The sequence below is a fragment of the Emys orbicularis genome, chromosome 2 (genome assembly GCF_028017835.1).
Source record: "Emys orbicularis isolate rEmyOrb1 chromosome 2, rEmyOrb1.hap1, whole genome shotgun sequence".
Classification (NCBI taxonomy): domain Eukaryota; kingdom Metazoa; phylum Chordata; order Testudines; family Emydidae; genus Emys; species Emys orbicularis.
The window spans coordinates 248,102,126-248,125,370 of record NC_088684.1 but is presented as its reverse complement, the minus strand read 5'-3'; the positions used below and the strand labels follow the sequence as shown (position 1 = coordinate 248,125,370).

Below are 23,245 nucleotides of genomic sequence, written 5' to 3'. Positions count from 1 at the left end.
CCAGGCTCTTCAGGACCGCTGTGGGACTGCTCTGTTCCTGCCTTCTTCTACTTTCAGGGGAGCTTTTCGGCCTTGTTCTGTCTCCAATCCTGCTCTTCTTTGGATAAGGATTGAGAGACAATTTCCCCTCCCCCATCCTGCAACACTAGGGCAAACATACATCCTTCTCTCACTGCCTCCACTAGTTGGATGAGTCTGGACTCTGAGAGCTATCCCAGGTTCCTTATAGGGATAGCCCAGGAAATATGATGTTATTTGTACTATCTTCGGGATATCCTGGTCTATTTAATTCATCTGCCAGCAGCAGTGGGACTAGGAGATATTCTTCCTCTAATTTTGCCCTTAAAGGGCAGACTCCTTGCCAAGACTCTAAAGATGAGGGCCTGTTGGAGGGGAAGAGATTGAATACGATGGGAGGGAGGGATTGTTGTCTTTACTTGAAGGAGATCCTTCTGCAAAACCACTGTCCACTGAAACAGGAGGCCTGTCTTCACCAGCCAAGGAGGAATGGGAATCTGTGGGGAAGTGCTGCTTATCTAGCTATCTTAGGTATTTATATAGTCCCAATCACCATAGTATCAGAGCACTTCACAACCTTTAATGTATTTCACCTCATAACACCCCCATGAGGTAGGAAAGTGCTAATATTCGCCATTTTGTAGATGGGGAAGTGAGACACAGAGAATGACTTGCCCAAGGCCACACAGGAAGTCTGAGGCAGAGCAGGGACTTGAGCATGGGTGTCCAAGTCCTTGAAAAGGGCCCTAAACACTGGACTATCCTTCCTCATCCTTACCCAAGCCAGGGAGAGGAGGGGGAGCTGTGCTTCCCTTTGCTACCCTCTACTTTAACCTCTGGCTTTACTCCCACCAGCCACCCCAGCTCAGGTGTGCACTACCCACTTGGATGGATGTTTTTTCGTGATGTCCATATAGCTATGGAAGAGCAAGACTGATTGTATTCTGGTTCTAGCATCCTCCAGAAACCTGGCATTCAAGTTGGATTGATAAAATCTTCATCACTTTATTTATTATCTTTACAACATAAAAATCAGAAAGAACAGAGCTTTGTTTTCAGATCTCAGGCTAAGTTTGCAGGGTTGGCAGCTGGAGGAAAATAATCTCTTGATTTATAAACTGAGCAAATTTGATATAGAAGTCAATGAAAGTGAATAAATATCGAACCACACAGAATCACTTGTATGTAACCATACTTTATAATCCTTTTCTTGGGATAAGGTTGCAAGTAAACTTAATTAAAAAACGAAAAGACCCACAACTTTTCACCAAGTGCGCTTCCTGCTACACTCAATGTTTGGGAAGTAACCAGACTTTTCTAGGGCTTCAGCACTCTTGGATGTTCATTCTCTGTATGCCCTACTTTGTAAGTCATGGTGCATTAATTCCTTACTTGCCCTCATAACACATAACATCACTACTAGCTTGGTGGACTCGCTTCTCAAAATTGTGTAAGCACAGAAAGAGCTTAATTAAAATAAAAGGATCATTTACAAAGCATAAGCAGATCCTGGCTCCTGCTCTGACTGCTCATCCAACTTGTTGGGGGGTTTATCCCCTGTTCTGGGAAATCCTATGGAGCATAGCCCTGCTCTAGCAGTCCCGATGCAACCCCCTGGCAGAAATCTGGTAGCCAGGGTATATGGTGGAGATGCCCTTGTGCTTGGCAGATGCCAGGGTGCAACAATGGCCTTTTGGGGCTGTGACCAGTCAGGCGTAAGCTCAAAGAGCTTTGAGGCTACACAAACTTAACAGGGAACAAGTTCAGTCCCCAGTGGTCCCAGGATCAGGGAAGCATAAAGGTAGTTAAACACCGCTTTTCCTGCCCTCGCTGCACTGGGCTCAGTGTGGCTGGACTCTAGGTTCTAGGGCAATATTTATAAAAAGTCAACTAATTTTTTTTTCAAACAATAATAAAATCAACACATTATCTGTGGAAGCCAGAGGGCCAAAGATGACGACTGCAAAGCATGGGATATGTAGCTGGTGTGACAGAACTTTAAAGAAGCAACATGTGGAGCTGTGGGGACTCATCCACCCATTGTCTTAAACCTAGAGCATAATACATTTGTCAGTACCTGATTCTTATTATTGGCAGGAATTCTAAAAATATTGCCAGTTATTGTGGTACCTCTCTGAATGATCTTCATCTGAGCCCAGCTATAACCATAATTTCCTCTACCCAAATAAACGGGAGAAATAATACAGTTGGATAATTTGTGTAGCAATAAATTAAAGTGCTACCTGGACCGTCTACCAATTATTTCCATGTAAGAAATTTCAAGGCAGATCACTAACATGAGATTCTTGTTCTGAAGATTCCTGTTTGATTGTGTTTTCTCTCATCTTTACCCAACATCTGAGACCAGCTTCTCATTATCAGCATTCATATCTGAGTCAGCAGGTATGTGGACCTATATTTGCTTCATATTTTTGCAGCTTGGCTCTCACATAATTACATAAATGGATAAAATAATCATTCTCTCTGTTGTTAACCCTGCTCAGTTCTTATGGCTTCCTACACTTGTGGCACCAAAATGATCTTCTGGATGAGCAGTCACCCTTAGTAATAAGCACCATAGTTGTGTAGGGGGCTTTACGGAGATTTTTTCAAAAGTCAAGTCTCTGCCCCAAGAAGTTTACAGAATTACAAAAACAATCTCCATATTGACTTTAGCTGTAAGAAGTTTAGTTATTCCATTTTCTTGAGATCCAGGCTTATTCTTCATTAGTAACTATGGCTGGGATTTCCACAGCAGCCTGAAGAAGTTAGGAACCCAAATGAAAAACAATGATATATGGATGCTTAACTCCCCAAGGTGCCTTTGAAAATTGCAGCCTACATTTCCCAGCTGCACTGAAAACACGTTCTGAATAACTGCTAGAAGGGGAAGGCGAACAGCCTGAATGCTTGACAACACCTATAGTCAAGGAGGACATTCTGTTAGTGAATTGCAGTGTAGTTTTAGCGGTGTAGGTCCTCGGATATGAGAGAGAAGGTAGGTGAGGTAATATCTTGTAATAGACAAACTTCCCTTAGAGAAAGAGACAAGCTTTCAAGCTGCAGAGCTCTTCTGGCCTTAAAGTCAATGAGTCTATGAACAGAAGTTGGTCCAATAAAGAATATTACCTCACCCACTTTGTTTCTCTCATTCTGTTAGTGATAGATTTTTTAAACGAAAGAGGCAACATAAATTGCACCTGCAATTATGATAATCGTACATGCAACGTATGCATTTGCATGTGCCAGTCCCAAATTGCTCACACAATTGCAGTAACTGTGTATGTAAATGCACATCTGCAAAAGCATATATTTTTATAGATCTGAACCTCAAGCATTAAAAAAACAAACCTCTGGTGTTTAATTTAAAAAACCCCTCAAACCCACGCAGATTTTCCCACATTCTCATGTTACAATAGTGAAGTTTTTTGTGCTGATGTTACTACAGATTAATTGTGCTTCCCTGCGCTTAGCCACAATGTAAAGAAGAACCTGCTGGAAGTATTGGAAGAAGCAGGTAACACAGCTTCATCCATCTCTCCCTTTTTCAATAGACTGGGCTTCTATCTGCCTCTTCCATCAGCATCTTTTAATCTTTTACTTAGAGTAGGAAGTGGGACTTGAATGTTGATCTTAAACTGTGGATCAACTAAGGCAACTGAGATGAAATAGGGAGACCTTCTGTTGGAAATTCTTATGTCCTGGTCACATTTATTATTTGAAATATCCATCTAGGTCAAAGTGGATGGGCCGCTACTGTCCTTTTCAAAATTGTGCCTTAACGATATCAGTACTTCTCAGAAGTCAGCTGAGTGTGGGTATTATTTGACAGATTCCAGCTTGACTTTTGCTGACATAGCATGGCCTCTGACAAAGGTTGCAAATTATTGGGCAAAAAATGTCAACAGTTTCTCCATCCCATGGTAAATGTATGCTTCTGTGAATATACCTCTGGCTTTTTGCTCCTCTACCAGCTTTCCCAGAATGTACAATTTATAGCCTCCTCTCTTTGATTTCAGTGGGGGTAAAACATCCTTACCATGTTGTTCTCTAAGGGTCAGACTCTGCTTGGGCTCTAGGCGATTGGGCAGTGAAGGGGAGGATATGAAGAGCAAAAAGATGAGGTGGAATAGCAGTCTCTGTGTTCATGAGAGTGCAGGGAAGGAGTGTTCTATTCCTATTCTCCCAGTTGTTCATGATGCTCAAAAATGAGCAGGGAGGGACGGGGCCATGGCCTACCCTTCAAGGCATCAGCTTTTGGAGCTGTACTGGGACATTAGGAGGAGCAAAATTACAGGAACACCCCTCCTGCAAGCTGGGGCATTCAGGGATGCATTCTGCCATTCTGAGTCTGACACAGAATGTCTCTAGGTATGTCCCCTGGGGGAAGGGCTGTGCACTGCCTTTATTAAGGGCCTGTCTAACATGGTTACATGATTTTACTTTCATGGGAACATCGTTATGCTTAATAAATCTGCAAAAAATACATACAAAATCCGAGACCTCTGAAAAGGAGTATAGCCTAAACCCCAAAATCATGAAAGTAAAATATAATTCCATCAGTAAAAGTTGTCTTGTAATAAATAAATGCTTCCCTTCCATATTCGCAAGGTAACATTGAGGACTGAAACTGATCATTTACAAAAGTGAATGTATTTAATTGATCTTCATTGTGCAAGCTCAGAGGAGCACAAACAATAAGCAAAAAGAAGAAATAGTGATAAGTAACCACATCTTTAAAAATTCACTCTGTTTTAATAATCCTAGATGTTTGTTGTCAGTAGCAAAGGTAAAGAAGTGTGTTTCAGTTTTGTTAAATACAAAGTTGAGAAAAATGGCTAAGTCACTGCAAGTACAGTAGCTGAGACAAATGTTGTTTGGAATGACACCAAATGATCTGGAATACTTATGATATGTATCAGTTATGAAAACATATTAACACTCTGCTGCAAGGCTAGTTTAATGTTCCCCAGAAATGTACAAATGAGACTGTGCAATTGCTGGGTAAGTATGAGGTGGTACTGCGTATGTAACGGTGCAAAACGAAGGCTGAAAGTAGCCAGGGTATGGAAATTCTGCCAGTTTCAGCTTGCTTGGGTAGGCCTGGTCGATAATTTTCTAACGAAACTGCATTTGACAAAAACACCGTGACTTTTGATTAAACAAAATTTGTTATGAAAATTATCTGCTTTCAGTGGCAAATTTTTTATCAAAAAGTGAACATCGAAAGCCAAAATATTTCCGTTTGGAAATGCCCTCTGGTGTTTCATGGAAGTTATAGCTGATGGAAGTTTCATACCCATATTCTCCTCTGCGGGCCAGGTTCCTGAGCAAAACAACACCTCCAATGATGCACTGCCACCAGGGACTCTCAGGATTTACCGCAGTGGCTCCATAAGAAGGGAGGACACAATGCATTATGGGAGATGTAATATAGCCTGGGAACCTGGCCCACAGAGGAGAATGAGGCTCCACAGTGGGATTTCTAAATCACAATTGTTGTTTTATTCAGCTGAAAGTTTTTGGCTGAAATTTTTCAGGTTTTGATTTTTTTGCTGAAAATTTCCATAGAAAATTTTGACATTTTTTTTTCTGTGGGGGAATATCATTTTTTTCAACCAACTCTACTTCTGAGAAACTTCACTGTTATGTTTGTTTAATGAGTTTCTTCTTCAGTTTTGGGTCCATCTGACTCAGGGATAAATTTAAGGGTCAGAGCATGGTCAGCAAACATACAGCATGCGGGCCAATGGTCATGTCACCTTAGGCTTTTTTAAATATAAAAAGTTAAAAAACCTATAAAATAAAAATCACAGGCCTAAACAAAAGTGGAATCTCACCCAAATTGTGTTGGCTTGTGTATTTTCAGTTATTGGAATCTTGCACCTCATCAGCACTTTTTCTTGGCAAATTGTCCTATGATGCTGTCCAGCTCCAATCTACCTGTCTCATCTGTTTCAATTGCAGGGAGAACAAGGTCACTCAGCTGTGTCCGTGATAGTGTTGAATGCATGTAATTTTTGACATGCTTTAATGTACTCATTCAGCACTAGCTACTCCACTTGGTCTGGTGAGAAAGTGTCTCCACAACATTTCCATTTCTGGTAAAACATCATCAAGAGAACGTGACACTATGAAATTCAAGTAGCTCTGGACTTCGAGTGACAAACTGAATACCTCTGTGTTATTGGTATAATCTTGTGAACCAAGTCTACAGAAAAAAACATGAGTGTTTTCCCATGAGTTTAAGAACTTCCTCCTTTGACTTTTCTAAAGTTATATTTTGAAGTCACCTGGGATGGAGGAAACCGAACAGAGTAGCTACCTTTTGAAATCCCTCACATTGCGATTTTAGTTTCCTGATCATATTGTCTAAGACCTCAAAATATTTCCTTCGATGGTTGTCCTTTTTTCTAACACAAAATTGTGTGACAATTCATCATCCATGCAGGATACATGTTTCTTCCTGTGGTTGGGGTAGCTTGCTTTTTCAAAACCCATTGCTTCCCACCTGTTCTGAGATTCTTTTACAATTTCCTCAATCTTTTCTTCAGATCTGAGTTTGCTGAGCTCATTCACTGTGCTCTCAAATGTCCAGATGACTTGAAACAGTTCAATTTTCTTTAACTGAAGGATTCCAGAGGCTGCAGTCATGATAACCAAGATCCTATTCCACCATAACAGATTGAGGTAGAACATCCGATCCATCAAAGACAGGTTGCTTTTTGCTCAATGTATGTCCTTGCTACTCCTGCGTTTGGCAACAGTTTAATCTTCTAGGCATTCAATTATACTCTGAAAATTTACTATCATTGCCTCAGTGACTTTCATTTGAGCTGCCCATCTAGTTTTGCAGACTGCCTTTAGTTGTAAAGGTCTCCTTCATTCTTCAGAAGCCTGTTCAATTTCATCTGCTGCATCTATCCTGTCAACTTCTTCAGGGGCCTAAAGTGCATCATCAAATTCCTTTTCCCCTTGCATAACTGTACTCTCTCAAGCAAGAGTTTGAGGATAAAGATTATTTTTAGACTTAATCATTAGTGTTTCCCATTGATGGCTAGAGTCTGTGAAATATTTATATATTTCCTGAAAAGTTGTGAAGAAAACCTTCAGGTCTGGACGGTCTTACCTTCAGCAGTATGAACCAAAACTAGGTTAATTTGATGTAGATGTATGGTCCATACACTTTGTCTGCCTTGCCTGAAAGATAGTCTCTCATTTTTGCTTGCAGTCCTCCACAAGCTCTGGCCATACCACTGGCCCCATCATATCACTATCCAGAGATGTATTTGGGGTCTAATTCATACTTGAAGAATAAAACATTGGTTAACAGGTCATACAAGAATGCAGCATCTACCTCACTTATTGCCACAAAGCTTACAAAATGCTTTTTTAAATATCTACTTGTCCTTCAATTTGATCAATATTAACAAAGCGATGCAAAATGGCCATTTGATCAAATTGGCTAATATCCATGGTTGCATCTGCAATGATAGTAAAAAACGTAGCTTCTTTGAAGCTATTAAGTATGCATTTCCTGGTTTCTGATGCTAAAAGACTTGTAAGTTCATCAGTAATTGTCAAGTATTTGATTCTCTTGGTGTCACTGATATATCGGGCAACAGTTGTATTATGTCTGGCAAGTAGCTTAATGATGCTCAAGTAAATACCACAACTGTTGCTCTCCAACACTTTATGGTGGCTGTGGAAGAGGAGGCCTAAATTTAAAATTTAGACTATGTCAAGCACTATTTGTAATACTTCTTGCCATTTCCTAATATTTTCAGATGCTTTTCAAAACATGCATTGATAGTATGACTTTGCGAACTGTAGAGCTACCTCATGTGACTGCACATGTTCTTTGCTCCTCCCATGAACAGACATTGACTTTAGCATATTCTTCCAATCATTGAAATCTGTTGCTCATGTTAATTTTCAAGTTCCTGTATCCGTGAACAACCAACAAATGTGACAATACGCATAAGCTGAAAGATGTGAGTATACTAGCCCCAGGACATGCAAATCTTCATGTGGTGCATTGTTTTATTCCATAAAATGAAGATAAAAAATGGTGGTTTGTAGGAAAAAAAAAGAAACTGTCTATGTGGTATCACTTTCAATGGGCTGGCAAGGACCAATTTGTTCAAGCAGATGCAATTAAATCTTGAAAGTGATTTTTATCAGATGGGAACTTCAGCAGGAAGATGGATTTGATGTGCTACATTGTCAAACTGCTCATCTACTGGACCTTTGGTTTTGCTCAATTCAAGTTCATCTACAGGTCTTTGGGTTTTTCAGTTTTAAGATCATCTATGAGATCTTTGGCTTTGTTGGTATGTAGCTCAGCTTACAGGGTCTTCAGTTGTGCTGGTTTAAAGCAAAGTTTCTCTAGAAATATCATCAGCAACTGCTACAGGTGCAACTTCAGAGGTATTGCACAAATTGTTTCCCTGACTTAAATCTTGACACAATGACAAATTCATGCTTGCTGAATTGAGATGCAGTTCTTGACTTTCTACTTCAGACTGCAGGCGCTGATCAGAAGGTTTACAAACGTGCTGCTCAGGATCTTTGGAGGCAATTTGTAATAACAAAATCTCTCTTTCTTTTTGTTTTTTAAAACCAGACTTGTATTTGTATTTATGGTTTTCATTTTCAGATACCTTCCAGTATGAGACTAAGAAAGTTGGAAGTATAGGCTGAAATAAAGTATTTTTGTACTGCTTTATTTATCCTTCAGTTGTAGGGGTAATACTAACAAAATGTTGATTTTCTGTGCAGAATCTAGCAGAGATATGCAGAACTAGAGTGGGGCTGGCTGGGGAGAGTGCTGTGGGGCTGGGGAGAGGCTAGAGCAGGCAGCTACATACCTCTCGGTGTTCCACGGCAAGAGGAGGATATGGAGGCTATGGAAACAAACTACATTTCCCAACAGCAGCCTCTTCAGCACTGGAGCATACCCAATGGCTGTGACCCCTGCCGGATGGGATAGGAAACATCTGCTACTCTCCGCCACTGTGTATTGGGCACGCTCAAATGCTATGGGATTTTGCAAAGGCATTGCAGGACAGGTGGTTGTGGGTTTCCTGGGACCTCTATAAAATGGGGGCTGATGGCTGGGAGTGTGTTAGACACATGCAACTCATGCAATTACATCAGCCCTGAGGCAGCGAGGGGGCCCCAGCCCCACCCAGTGAGGGGTGACCGACTCAGTTACTTGTGGGGGTGGGGCCACAGAATCGAATGGGGGGAGGCAGATGGCAGTGGCAGAGGAATAGCTGGTGCAGCTGTTCAGGGACCCCTGAACTTGGAGGTCCCCTGCAGGCTCAGGGCTGCTCAGATGCACAACATATGCCTGGCACAGGCTGCTGCCCAGGGGTGCTGGGACAATTTGTATAGTGGGGGTGCTGAGAGCCATTGAACCAAACCATAAACCCTGTATATAATGGAAACCACTTCAAGCCAGGGGGCGCTGCAGCACCACCTGCACCCTTAGTTCCAGCACCTAGGCTGCTGCACTGCCCCTAAGTCAAGTCTCTGCCTAAATGGCCTGGTTCTTTTAGGCTCACTTTCCACAAGCCCAGCACACAAATTTGTAAGTGTGGACGGAGATCTCCATTTGGATCTGCCAAAGCACTTGCTGTTGCTGATAAACAGATTACATTTAAAATTAACTTGAAGCAAGAGCAGATGACAGCTTTGAAAATGTTGTTAAATTGAAATATGAATGGGATATATGCTATTGTGGGAGGGAAAAAAACATGCTAACAGAACAGTTTAAATAGCAGGCTTCTCCTTCATTCCTTTTCTTCCAAGTGCTTGTGGTAAATTACTGGCTTACTACTCAGACGCCAGCACATATTTCACCACCTTGTTTCATAAGTCTCAATACAGCGTTTAGTGGGAGGACAGCCTGTAATTATGCTGTAAGTTATCAAACAAACTGCAGATGCATAAATGGGAGGGTAGGTTTAGAGACTTTGTTTTGAAAGGGAACTTTAATATTAAACAAACGTGTTCTTTTTGGAAAGGGCAAAGTGGAAAAATTGGGCAGAATGTATTGTGGGTCTGACTGAAGAAACCAAATCTTTCCCCAAAGCTCTGTATATTTAGAAAAAGGACTAAGATATCACAACCATAAACATTGCCTTTCATTTAAGCAAAGGACACTTCTTTTAAAAATAATTCATCTTATGATTTAAAGCATCACACGCACATAGCCAGTGAATTTTCAGTGTGACGCAGACACAAAAAATTGTGCTAGAGCATTAACCAGACATGTGCATACACTACAGCTAACTTGCACATTCAGAATTTGCATGCATATATAGTAGCTATATGCAATCAGTTTTAGATATCTATCTTTGATACCTCCACTAAGAAGACTCAGACTTTAAGGCCATAAGGGACCATCAAGATAATCAAGTCTGATCTCCTGCACATTGCAGACCACAGAATCTTACCGACCCATTCCTGTAGTAGGCTCATAGCCCCAGGCTGAGTTACTGAAATCCTCAAATCTTGATTTAAAGACTTCAAGTTACAGAGAATTCACCATTTACTCTAGATCAAACCAGCAAGTGACCTGTGACCCATGCTGCAGAGGAAGCTGAAAAAGCCCCAAGTTCTCTGCCAATCTGACCTGGAAGGAAATTTCTGTAGTAACTCAGAATGTGGCAATTAGTTAGACCAGGGATCGGCAACCTTTGGCATGTGGCCCCTCAGGGAAATCTGCTGGTGGGCCGGGACGGTTTGTTTACCTGCAGTGTCCGCAGTTTCGGCTGATCGCAGCTCCCACTGGCCACGGTTCGCTGTTCCAGGCCAATGGGGGCTGCGGGAAGCGGCGGTTAGCACATTCCAAGTTCACATCCCAAGCACATCCCAAGGTCACTAATGCAAATGGTAAATAAGACAAGTCCCAAGATCAGTCCTTGAGGAGCTCCATTAGTAACCTCCCTCCAGCCTGACAGTTCAGCTTTTCAGCATAATCTCCCCTTTAACCAGTTCCTTACCCACCTTTAGATTCTTAATTATTAATCCCCATCTTCTCCAATTTAACTAATAATTTCCCATGTTGAACTGTATCAAATGCCTTACTGAAATCCAAGTAGATTAGATCTACTGCATTTCCTTTATCTAGAAAATCTGTTATCTTCTCAAAGAAAAAGATTAGGTTGGTCTGGTAGGATCTACCTTTTAAAAAATCATGTTGTACTTTATCTCAGTTACCATTTACCTCTATGTCCTTACCTTAACTACTTCCTCTTTCAAAATTTGTTCTAAGACCTTGCATAAAATTGAAGTTAAACTAATGGGCTTTTAGTTTCCCAGATCACTTCCCCACCTTTTTAAATATAGGTACTGTATTTGCAGTTTTCCAGGCACAAGTTATGACCCCCCAAGTTTATTAATTTATTAAAAGTCCTTGCTATTGGGCTTGCAATTTCATGTGCCAATTCCTTTAATATCCTTGGATGCAGATTATCCAGGACTCCCAATTTAGTCCCAATGAACTGTCTGAGTTTGGCTTCCACGTTGGATGTGATAATTTCTACTCTATATCCTTTTTCCCATTAGCCACCCTGTCACTGCCCCCAAGCTCCTCATTATCCTTATTAAAAATTGAGGCAAAGTATTCATGTAGATGTTAGGCCATACCTAGATAATCTTTGATGTCCACCCCATTCTCAGTGCTTAGTGGTCCAAATTCTTCTTTCCTTGCTTTCTTTTTATTTACATGGCTAAATAAACTTTTGCTATTGGTTTTAATTTCCTTTGCTAGATCCAGCTCTGCTTGATTTTTGGCAGTTCTAACTTTTTCTCTTATATTTTCTGACCTCTAAGAGGTAGCTTTCCTTTCTGATTCATCCCTTCTTCCATTCCTTGTAGGCTTTCTGTTTCTCCTAATAACCTTTTTGAGATGCTTGTTCATCCAGTTTGGTCTGCAACCCTTTCCTATGATATTTTCCCCACTTGCTTGGGATGCAGGCTTCAGATAGTTTCTGTAACTTTGACTTAAAGTAATTCCAAGCCTCTTCCACATTCAGATACTTGAGTTCTTCAGTCCAGTCAACTTCCCTAAAAAAACCAGGGAATTAGTCTTAATTCCCTTAATTTTTAAAGTTTGGCCTTTGAAATCAAAGACCCTAGTTGCAGACCTATTTTTATTTATTCTTCTATTTAGTTTAAACTGAATTAACTCATGATCACTTGAACCAAGTTTGCCCTCTACAGCTAGTTCTTCTACTTACCAGTATTAAATCTAAAATGGTATCACCTCTTGTTGGTTTGGTGACTATTTGGTGAACAAATCTGTTGACTATCACATCCAGGAATATCTGGGCCCTCCCATTATTAGTAGCCTTTGTCCTCCAGTCTATATCTGGGAAATTAAAATCTCCCATAATCACACAATTCCTAGTAGTATTTGCATCATTAAAATATTAGAGAGGTCGCTATCCAGATTAGATCCCGGGGGTCTGTAGCATACTCCAAGCATTATCCCAGAGGAGCCTCTGTTATCTTTCTTTCCCAAAGTGTTTTTGACCCAAACAGACTCTGTTTTATCTATTCCATGACTTCTAATTTCTTTACACTCTACCTCGTAATTAATATACAATGCTACTCCACCATCTTTACCTTTATTTCTGTCTTTTCTGAGCAGCACATACCCTTCAATAACTGTATTCCAGTCATGACTACTATTCCACCATGTTTCCATTATCCCTATGATACCTGGTTTCACTTTCTGCACTAGTAGTTCTAATTCCTCCTTTTTGTTGCCTGGGCTCTTTGCATTGGTGTACAGACATCCTGTTTCTGCTTGGCTTCACCCAGATTCCTCGCCTGATTAGGTACAGTCATTTTACTGCCTTCCTGACTTTTACTGTCAGTGGTTCTAGCACTATCTTTCCTGTTGTTGTCCTTTCTCCTATCCTTTGTTGTTCCTTTCTCCATTGCTGTATCCTTATTTACTTGATTCTCCTCCCCTTCAATATTAGAATCAGGTGTGGAGATTACATGAGCATCTCCCAACCACCTCCCACAAATTCCTCATCTAAAGCTCTTTGAATCAGTTGTGCCGACCTCCATCCCAGAAGTCTATTTCCCTCCCTACTCAAGTGGAGTCCACCCAGGGCCGGCGCAACCCATTAGGCGACCTAGGCAGTCGCCTAGGGCGCTACAATTTGGGGGATGGCGACCGCGGCGGTATTTCGGTGGCGGGACCTTCCGCTGCCTCTGTGGGGGGCGGCATTTTGGGGCGGGACCTTCCGCTGCCTAGGGCGGCAGAAAAGCTGGCGTTGCTCCTGAGTCCATCCCATGAGAATTGGGGATTGGTAAACTGATTAAACAAAAAACTGAGCTCAGCTTCTGCCGAAAACTTAAAATGACCCCAAACAAAACCCTTTTGTAGGGTTTGTATTTGTTTGCTTTATGACCATTATCCTTGTTCCAACCAGGACTAGAAGCAGAAATGCTGAAATACCATGAAAAAGGCTGTTCTCATAGTATTTCTAACCCAGCTCAATGCAGGAAATGCCAGGGATCTCATCTTCCACTCCACTTCTACAGATCCAAGAGGTCTGGATCATTCATACAATTTTCAGATACGCATCTGGACATAGGGGTGCTTATCTGAATCGAAGTGAACCTCCTCCAAGCCTTTTAAAGTTCACCCATCCATAATGCTGTACCAATAAATCTGAATGTGGTGCTGCTATTGATATTATACAGTGAGTGTGCTCTTTATACAGCTAGAATAAATGTTGTGTCAGCCTTAAGTTTAGGAGAAGGTGGTTGAATCGTATTTGCCAAAATATAAAGCTAGGCAAATTTGGACTTTTGTGGTTTTACAAAACAAATTCAAACCAGTGGATTGACTAATTCAATAATTATAACCTGTGAACAAATGGGAGACTGTGGGCTATCTGTCAATTATGCCACATTAACATGCAGTGTTGATACTGGCCACCCAATTCCCTAGTGGTTGATTGGATGCATTTGTGATAGTCTATACATATTTGAAGGATGAGGGAGGAAGAAGAGAACAGCAAGGGTAGAACTGTGAAGAAGCAGCTTGGTATCAACAGAACTGAGGTAGAAAACAAAGAGCGAGTGGGAGCAAGGAGGAGGGAAGCAGAAAAATCAGACGCCTGTTATAATTCATATGACCCTTAGTGGAGAGACTGTCTAAAGACCAGAGGAGGTAGAAAATGGAGGCAGGGAGCCCGTTTGTAACTCTCACTTGAGATATTTTTGGTATTTGCTTTCTGCTGCAGTTTGACCTTTTGTCTGAATGTGTCAGCTTGCCTGCTGTGGAACCAGCATCCAGGGCTTGTATGGTTCAGAAGGCCATGGATATTTCATGCTGATCAGGCACTTAATACATTGTCTAATACATAAGGCATGCAAATTGTCATTACAGCCATCTGCAATTTTCTACAAAGGTTAATGCCTTTTAAAGGAATTTCTTTTTCTGATGAATCCATACTCTGCCAAACAACTATAGCTCTATTATTGCACTAGCACTGAGCTCACTTTTAAAGGATACAGGTGATCCAACATGAAGCACATTAGTATTCTCTTCCTTTTCATAATCATAACCAAGGATTAACAGGCAGTCTGGTTAAGTGTAGTTCTCAGTACATGAATGTGTTCATTGTTTACAAAACCAAGTACCTAAAGCCTAGCCACAACAAAAAATCATTACTGAAGAGAGCATTTACTTATATCCTCAATATGCTCCTGTTTATCCGAAACCCTATCCAGAACCCTAAACCGAAAACCAAACATCCACATTATGTGAATCCCCTCCTTGTTCCTCAGCATGAGATACATGTCCCCACCATGACTGTGAGGAGTAGGAGCCTTTGGCCATGGGGGAAGCCACCCAGCTACTGAATGGCTCCCGTGGCAGTGCAGGGAGCCTACTGCAGCCCAGCTGTCATGGGACTGCTCACTCCCATGACACCGGTCCCTGCAGGTGCAAGGGGTGGGGTGGTGGTATTGATGGTGGAGGAGGCTGCGGTCCTGGCAGGGGAGAACCGATATCCCCCAGCCAGGTCTGCAAGGAGGAGGAGGACGACGAGCCCCCAGCCATGGGGAAACCACCCTACTGTTGCATGGCTCCTATCATCTCGGTTATCCAAACTTCCAGTTGCCCAAATAAAATCCGTGTCCCCCATGCTGTTTGGCTAATTGGGAGTATACTGTATTGCACTGCTTAACATGTGGATTGAATGAAAATTGACCATATGAAATGGCTCCTTCTCACTTGAGAGCTCAAGTGATCACGTTCAAGAGATCAAGTGATCGCTTATACATGCCAATGTCGAGAAAAGTGTCTGTTAATAATCACACATGCTTGCTTCACTAGCCTAAGTTGTTACTACCTTTGACTCCTCCAGCTATAGGAGAGTGAGCTGAATTCTATTCTGCCACAGGCAACACCAGGAGACCTGTTTGATCACATTCTGATTGCTCATTTTTTTATTAGTGACAATTCACGAGCCAATCAGTATCCAAGGCTGAGGTTGCAGGGCTGATAGGGGGAAAAAGCCACCCTTTCTTTTGTATTAGTAAACTCAGCAGGTTTGATCTTGAAATAAGGTGGGTCGAGAAACAAAACCATCTTTACTGTCACTTTTCAGAGTAGAATTACACTTCAAGTTTTAAAGTAGACCATAATTTGCTAACCTGAACTTGATTAAATGACACACTTTACACTGAACATAGAAAATTAATGTTCTCTCCTCACTTCTCAGCAAAGAATTATTAGCACAGCCCCATAGCGAAGTCTCTCCATTACTAAGTTTCCAGTATTTTTTAAAAACATATACATTACATTTACAAACATACTAGTATTATAAAAAATTAAAACTGGGTTTCAATTGAAAAGCAAGTGAACAAGAACACTCTGTGATGTATTAATTTTGCTTAATATTATGTTTGTTCATTTAGGTCTCAGTTAGACCTATCAAAGTTAATGGCAAAGCTCTCATTGGTACCAATAGGCACTGGATTAGCCCCTAGGGGTCTGATCCTGTACCACTGAAAGACTCTATGTGACTTTAATGGGTATTGGATTGGATCCATGCTAACCTAGGGCTAGATTGTGGCATTTAGCTACAGCACTGAGTAAGGGATGGCATAAAAGTCCTGTTGTATATGAAGATGTGTTAGAAAACTGGCACATCTTTAGAAATACTGGTATATATTGTTATTTATTATTTGCATTATGGTAACACATAGAAGCCACAACAGAGACCAGGATTCCATTGTATTAGGTACTGTACACACACACACACACACACACACACAGTGAGAAAAATTCCTTTCCCTAGTTAATGTTTTGATCAAAATATATGATGAGATGGTAGAAAATCTATTTGCTTCATTATATTTAAAGAGAGGATATAGTAGTCAAGTATACTATATATTTTGATGGCAGACAGATTTTTAGGTTCTGTCATCTTGAAAACAATGAAACTTGGAAATATACATGTATTAGGGTCTGATCCAATGGATATCTTTCCATTCTTGTCACGGGGAACTGGGCCAAATCCTTAACTTGCGAGTAGTTAAAGTACAATCACACCCTTACACAAACAGCCTGAACTGGCTGAGCTTCAGGGACTGCTCTAAGGCCTACCTCTTCACCTAGACTTGGTGTAGTGAGGGGCACAATGAGGGAAGTCAGAAATTGCAGTTACGTCCAGCCATTTTCAATTTTCAGAATGGAGAACGATAAATAGTGGTGTCCCCCAGGGGTCTGTTCTGGGACCAGTCCTATTCAACATATTCATAAATGATCTGGAAAAAGGGGTAAACAGTGAGGAGGCAAAATTTGGCGATGATACAAAATTACTAAAGATAGTAAACACCCAGGCAGACTGCGAAGAGCTACAAAAGGATTTCTAAAAACTGGGTGACTGGGCAACAAAATGGCAGATGAAATTTAATGTTGATAAATGTAAAGTAATGCACATTGGAAAGCATAATCCCAACTATACATATAAAATGATGGGGTCTAAATTAGCTGTTACCACTCAAGAAAGAGCTCTTGGAGTCATTGTGGATAGTTCTCTGAAAACATCCACTCAATGTGCAGTGGCAGTCAAAAAAGTGAACAGAATGCTGGGAATAATTAAGAAAGGGATAGATAATAAGACAGAAAATATAATGTTGCCTCTATATAAATCCATGGTATGCCCACATCTTGAATACTGTGTGCAGATGTGGTCACCCCATCTCAAAAAAGATATATTGGAATTGGAAAAGGTTCAGAAAAGGGCAACAAAAATGATTAGGGGTATGGAATGGCTTCCATATGAGGAGAGATTAATAAGACTGGGATTTTCAGCTTGGAAAAGAGACAGCTAAGGGGAGATATGATTGAGGTCTATAAAATCATGACTGGTGTAGAGAAAGTAGATAAGGAAGTGTTGTTTACTACTTCTCATAACACAAGAACTAGGGGTCACCAAATGAAATTAATAGGCAGCAGGTTTAAAACAAATAAAAGGAAGTATTTCTTCATACAGTGCACAGTCAACCTGTGGAACTCCTTGCCAGAGGATGTTATGAAGGCCAAGACCATAACCGGGTTCAAAAAAGAACTAGATAAATTCATGGAGGATAGGTCCATCAATGGCTATTAGCCAGGATGGACAGGAATGGTGTCACTAGCCTCTGTTTGCCAGAAGCTGGGAATGAGCGACAGGGGATGGATCACTTGATGATTACCTGTACTGTTCATACCCTCTGGGGCACCTGGCATTGGCCACTGTCGGAAGACAGGATACTTGACTAGATGGACCTTTGGTCTGACCCAGTAGGGCCATAGTTATGTTCTTATGTTCATTGAATTCAGACAGAATTATACTGTAAGGCATGCATCCATTCTGTGAAAAATCCAATTGATCAGAATATCTTTTGCTGCATAGGGCTGGTAACAGCCATAACATTTATCCTGTTTAACACATACTTCTAGCTACCTAGTCACTGAGGAGAAAATAGACAATTTACAGCCCATGAGTCTGCAAGTGAGGCAACTGGGTGACATTAATTCCTATAACCAGTCTTCCAGTAGCTACAGGGACATTTAGCATGTGGCCCACTTACTGTATGAGCGTCTATAAGTCAGACTGAGATCACATTCCTTAACAATCCTCATGAGAATGCGACCAATAACATCCACATGCAATTACAACCACTAGTAGAGAGGAACAGCTCCGCTACTTCCTGGTATTATAAGGCGCAACAGCTCCATGGTCATATCAGACAGAATCCTAGAGGGAAAAGAAAGAGTAAAAGATTCTACTAGCTGAATGAGGAGTGCAGGGGAGATATATTTACATGTTTCTACTAATACAGCATTAACTGCTGCTATTGCTGCTATATACAATGCTATGGCTGCAGATAGCAGGGAAAAGAAACAGAAAGAGAGAAGGTTCAGCTGTGGCTGGCTTTGTAACCGACACATACTCCTATGTTGTTCTGGAAGAGACAGGGAAAACAGACACAGTAGAAATAATAAATGGAGGCCCTGCTTCTGTTGGCAAGGAGAAGTTCTAATTCCACTTCAGAGGTCTGCAGGGCATGGTCTCCAGGAAATTGAAAAGCTGCTAGTGATGCACCAAATAAGCATTTTTTTAAAGCTAAAAGTATTTGGGGAAAAAAGATGTCAGTCACTGTGATGACTCGGCAGCTGCCCAACAAAGAGCAACTAGAAATGTGCAGATCAGCATTTGAGAAAAGTTTGTGAAGAATGAAGTTGCATCTGCTTTTCAAAAATAGTTTACTTTGCTATTTTTCTTCTGCGGTTGCTAGGTGGAGGGGAGAAATCTGTGCTTTGTTTATGGCTTAGCGCAAAAGAAAATATTTAAAACGTTTTTTTCTGATGCTGGGAGTTATAGGCCATTGAAATACTAATATTTATCAAATACAGTACTTATCCTGTTACAGTTGGGACTGTAGAAACTGACACCGCAATATAGTTTGCCTGTGTCTCAGACATACAACCCCCCACCCCCAAAATGGCTTCTGCACTGAAATAATTCCATATGAACTTCCACTGGAGTTTACGGGAGCTTTGGGCTTCATCTTGCACCTCTGAAGTCAATAGGAGTTTTACTATTGACTTCAGGAAGCAAAACCAGACCCTTTGTGTGTTAGAGGACTACAGATTTTGGCCCAAGGCAGTTATATACTTTCTAACACGGATAGGATTGTAGAAATATGATTCAGTCTCACCCAAAAGGAATTTTCTAAAAATCCACGTGCGTGTGGGAATTTGAAGTTTCTAAGAGAACCCAAAGGGAGCAAAGTAGCACATCATTCTCCCTTCCTTCTTTTTTCTCCCTCATTGCAGGGCACATATATTTTGTTCTTTATTTAAAAAGCAAAGGGAGGGAGTGGCACCTTTCCGATCTAATGAATATTTACATTGGAGGATCAGCCAATGGTTTCCTTCATGGGCACTGAAGCCAATGCCCTCATTCTCCAAGCCTTTGTATTCAGCTGTAGACCGTTGTGAATAATTCACAGTGAATAATTTAGCCAACTAATTTAGATTTAACCTCTCTTTCTGCTTGCAGAATGTCCACTAGCATGTTGAAAAATCCTTAAATCTCTTTGATATTCCAAAGTATTAAATTATATTTTGGTCACCTTTTTGGGAAAAAAAAAAAAGGTCTTTGAACTGTGAACAGTTCTCTGAAGGAATTAGAGTCTGGATTTGTGCTGGTTAGTTGTGATTGGCCAGATACGTCACATGGTATTGTTTCTATTACATGTTAGGATGAGGATGAGTATGAGCATGTGTGAACAATTTTGTTTCCCCAAATGCACATTTAACTTTGAAATTCACTTTCAGCAGACATTCTTGCCAATTTCACGAAGTTTACAGAAAGCAAACACAAAAGGGGCACAAATAGGGCAGAATTTTTTTTTTTAATTTAAAAGAATATTCTAGCATTTTGTGTAGTATCCAGTGACCTCTATCATGGGCACAATTGATTCTGCTATAAACAGGGCAAATTTTCAATTTTCAAATTTTCATAAACCTGAAGGCCCACAAACTCTGCAATTATAATACATTTGCACATGTAAATTGGATAGTTGCCCATTCAAGATGGCAGATTGTGCAGCATGCAGAATTACCCAGCATGGATGTGTTCCAATTGTTTTGCTTAAGCAAATGGAAGTGCAAGCATATGAGTGCATTTTTGTAGGTGGAAGAGGGACTCCACTTTTTTGAAAACTTGATCCACTCTATTTACCTAGCCTCTCTCAGCTGTTAGATCACAGGAAGGGATTTTCCATGGGATTTGTGTTCCTAACTCACTTAGACAATTCTTTTGAAAATTCTACCATATACATCTTAAATGTGATCTCCTACATGGCAATGGAATGTGTGTAAGGTCTTAATCTGGAAGATGCTGGGGACCATTCGACCCCATGAAGTTCATGCACTGCTCAGCACCTCTTCAGAGGTGATGATTATCACTTTGTGGCATCAGTCCCTTGTTGTGGGAGAGGCAAGTGGTATTTTAATGAAATAGAGAAGTGTGTCTCAAAAACAAACACATTTAAGCTTTTGCAACTATTTTTAGTTTGTGTCAGTCTTCCAGAGCCTTGGGCAGTGCAGGCAAAATGCCAGCCTTGGGAATCTTTTGAGATACTCTAATATGCCAAGTTCTGGCAGCCTCACATTGTTATCAGAATTGTTTTCTCAGCCTTAGTAAATTGCTCCAAATATTGTTGATGGCTCTTATGGATATGACATCCAAAGAGACCATAAGTTTTCTAGTGAAACGTTACAAAGAGAATAGAGGGTTACTGTCACTTCTGATTCTCACTACCCTTTTTATCATGACAATAGATTAATAAGAGCTCAGTTTCTGCTTTGGTTATAGTCTTTCCATAATGATATGGTATTAGAATCCTAGTGCTTATCATACTCAATGACATATTCCATAGTATTACAAAATGTAGTGGAAGTATTACATATACTATAGTATTACATGCAAAACTGTCAATGCAATGTCATAAGGGAGAATTTACATGCTCGGGAGAGTCAGGAAATTAAAAGTTATGATTCCCACAGCAATGTTAACTTGGCCTCTTTCACGTACAGAGAAATTTTTAGTACAGTGTTTGGTGATTACTTTAAGCCAATATGCAATGAGGATGTTTTGAGTACTGTGGGAACCATAACTTTGAATGTCCTGACTTTGGGACATGTAAATTATCAACCATAATGCTGTATTAACATTTATATTCTTTTCAGTATAATTTCATTGGTTTAAAAACATAAATAAAAAGGAAAAAAAAAGTGAAAATAGTCCCTGATGCTATTTAAAAGCTATTTAAAATGAAAAACACTAATTAGTTGCATGTGTTTGTGCAGATTTGCAAATTCACTATCTAATCAGGATTTTAAATACATCTGTGTTTATTATACTGTGTGTATATATGGGCAGGGCCCAATCCTGAGAGGGGCTGAAGGCCCACAAATCCCATTTTCTTCACTGTGAGCTGTAGATGCTCAGTGTTTATCCTCTTTAACATATACTTCCAGCTACCTAGTCACTGAGGGGCAAATAGACAATTTACAGCCCATGAGTCCGCAAGTGAGGCAACTGGGTGACAATAATTCCTATAACCAGTCTTCCAGTGGCTACAGGGACATTTAGCATGTGGCCCACTTAAAGTCTGAGCGTGTATTAGTCAGACTGAGCTCACACTCCTTAACAATCCTCATGAGAATGAGACCAATAACATCCACATGCAATTACAACCACTAGTAAAGAGAGACAGCTCCACTACCTCCTGATGTTATAAGGAACTCAGTACCTCTCAAGATCAGGCCTTGTTATGCATTTAGGGTCCAATCTAACCCCAGTGAATCTTTCAATTAACTTCAAAGAGCTGGATCAGAACCTTAAGCTTGACCCAGGAAAGTATTTAAACATGAGTAGACCCACTGACTTCAAAGTTATGTATATGCTTAAGTGTTTTGCTGGCTTGGGGCCTTAAATCAGCCAGGAAAATGAAACTCTTTGTGGGACAGTCCATCTTTTTGTTCTGTGTTTGTACAGCACCTAGCACAATGGGGTCCTGGGCCATGACTAGGGGACCCAGGCATTATGGTAACACCAATAATAAATAAATAATTAAATAAAATGCATTGTGGACCAGATCCTGCAGTGTGCCAAGCACCCTCAGTTACCACTGAATGTAATAGCTTGTGGAATTAGGCTCTATATGTTGTTTTCACACAGTAATGCCTCTGTTTCTCATCCAGTGCTTCTAAGGGCTTGTCTACCTGGGGACAATGAGGAAAGTTAATCCAAATGAACTTTCAAAGTGGATTAGTTAAACTGCATTAAACCTGTGTGGATGCTCTTATTTAGAATTAAAGTGGCCTTAATTCCATTTAACTTAATTCACTTTGTGAATACAAAATTAATGAATTAAGCTAAACTGAATAAGGCTACTTTAATTCTGAATAAGAACATCCACACAGCATTTTAACACAGTTTAATTAATCTACTTTGAATTCACACCTTTAGTTAATTTGGATTAATTTTTCTGACTGTCCCCAGGTAGGCAAGCCCTAAATTTGGCAAGCTATGCATTCCTTTCTGATGACTATACACATGTAAAATTTGAAGTTTGCATATGAAATCTTTTTGGAGTCAGCAATGCACAAAAATACAGAACGTTTTCTTTAAAATTCAAAAGACACCTTTTTGAAAGGAAAAGCTGATCAAGTTAAAATTTATTGTAAACTCTTCACCAAAAAATAGTAAACTTTGGGCTAAAAACATACATGAAAAATTTCAGTCCAAATGAGAAAATCTTTCAGAATATTATAAGCACCTGTAAATAGACTTTAGAGCAAAAGTGCCTCTCCATCTATACTGTAGCTTCTCAGTTGCAGTAACAGAAATCTATAACAATTTTTCACACTGGAAGAAGGCTTTTCTGTTCGGCTCCTTGGATCATGGCAACCTTCCCTTTACAGAAGACTGTTTTGGACGTGACATGATTTTGTCTGGTGCAAGGCAACATGGCACCATGAGTCTGCCAGCCAGAGTTAGAGAGATAGCAATGCATCATTCCCTTAATGGATTAAGCAGTGTTGCTCCCAGCTCTTGCTGCCCAGGTATCAATCAGAATAAGATACTCACTCCTGTATGTTAGGGATTTGCACTGGCAC

The 23,245-nt window shown here is 40.5% G+C and overlaps 1 protein-coding gene across 1 annotated transcript in view; it reads left to right on the top strand.

Annotated features, from left to right (window-relative positions):
- Positions 1–23,245, top strand: part of NXPH1 (neurexophilin 1) — a 169,729-nt gene that overhangs the window by 80,643 nt on the left and 65,841 nt on the right. The window lies entirely within an intron of this gene.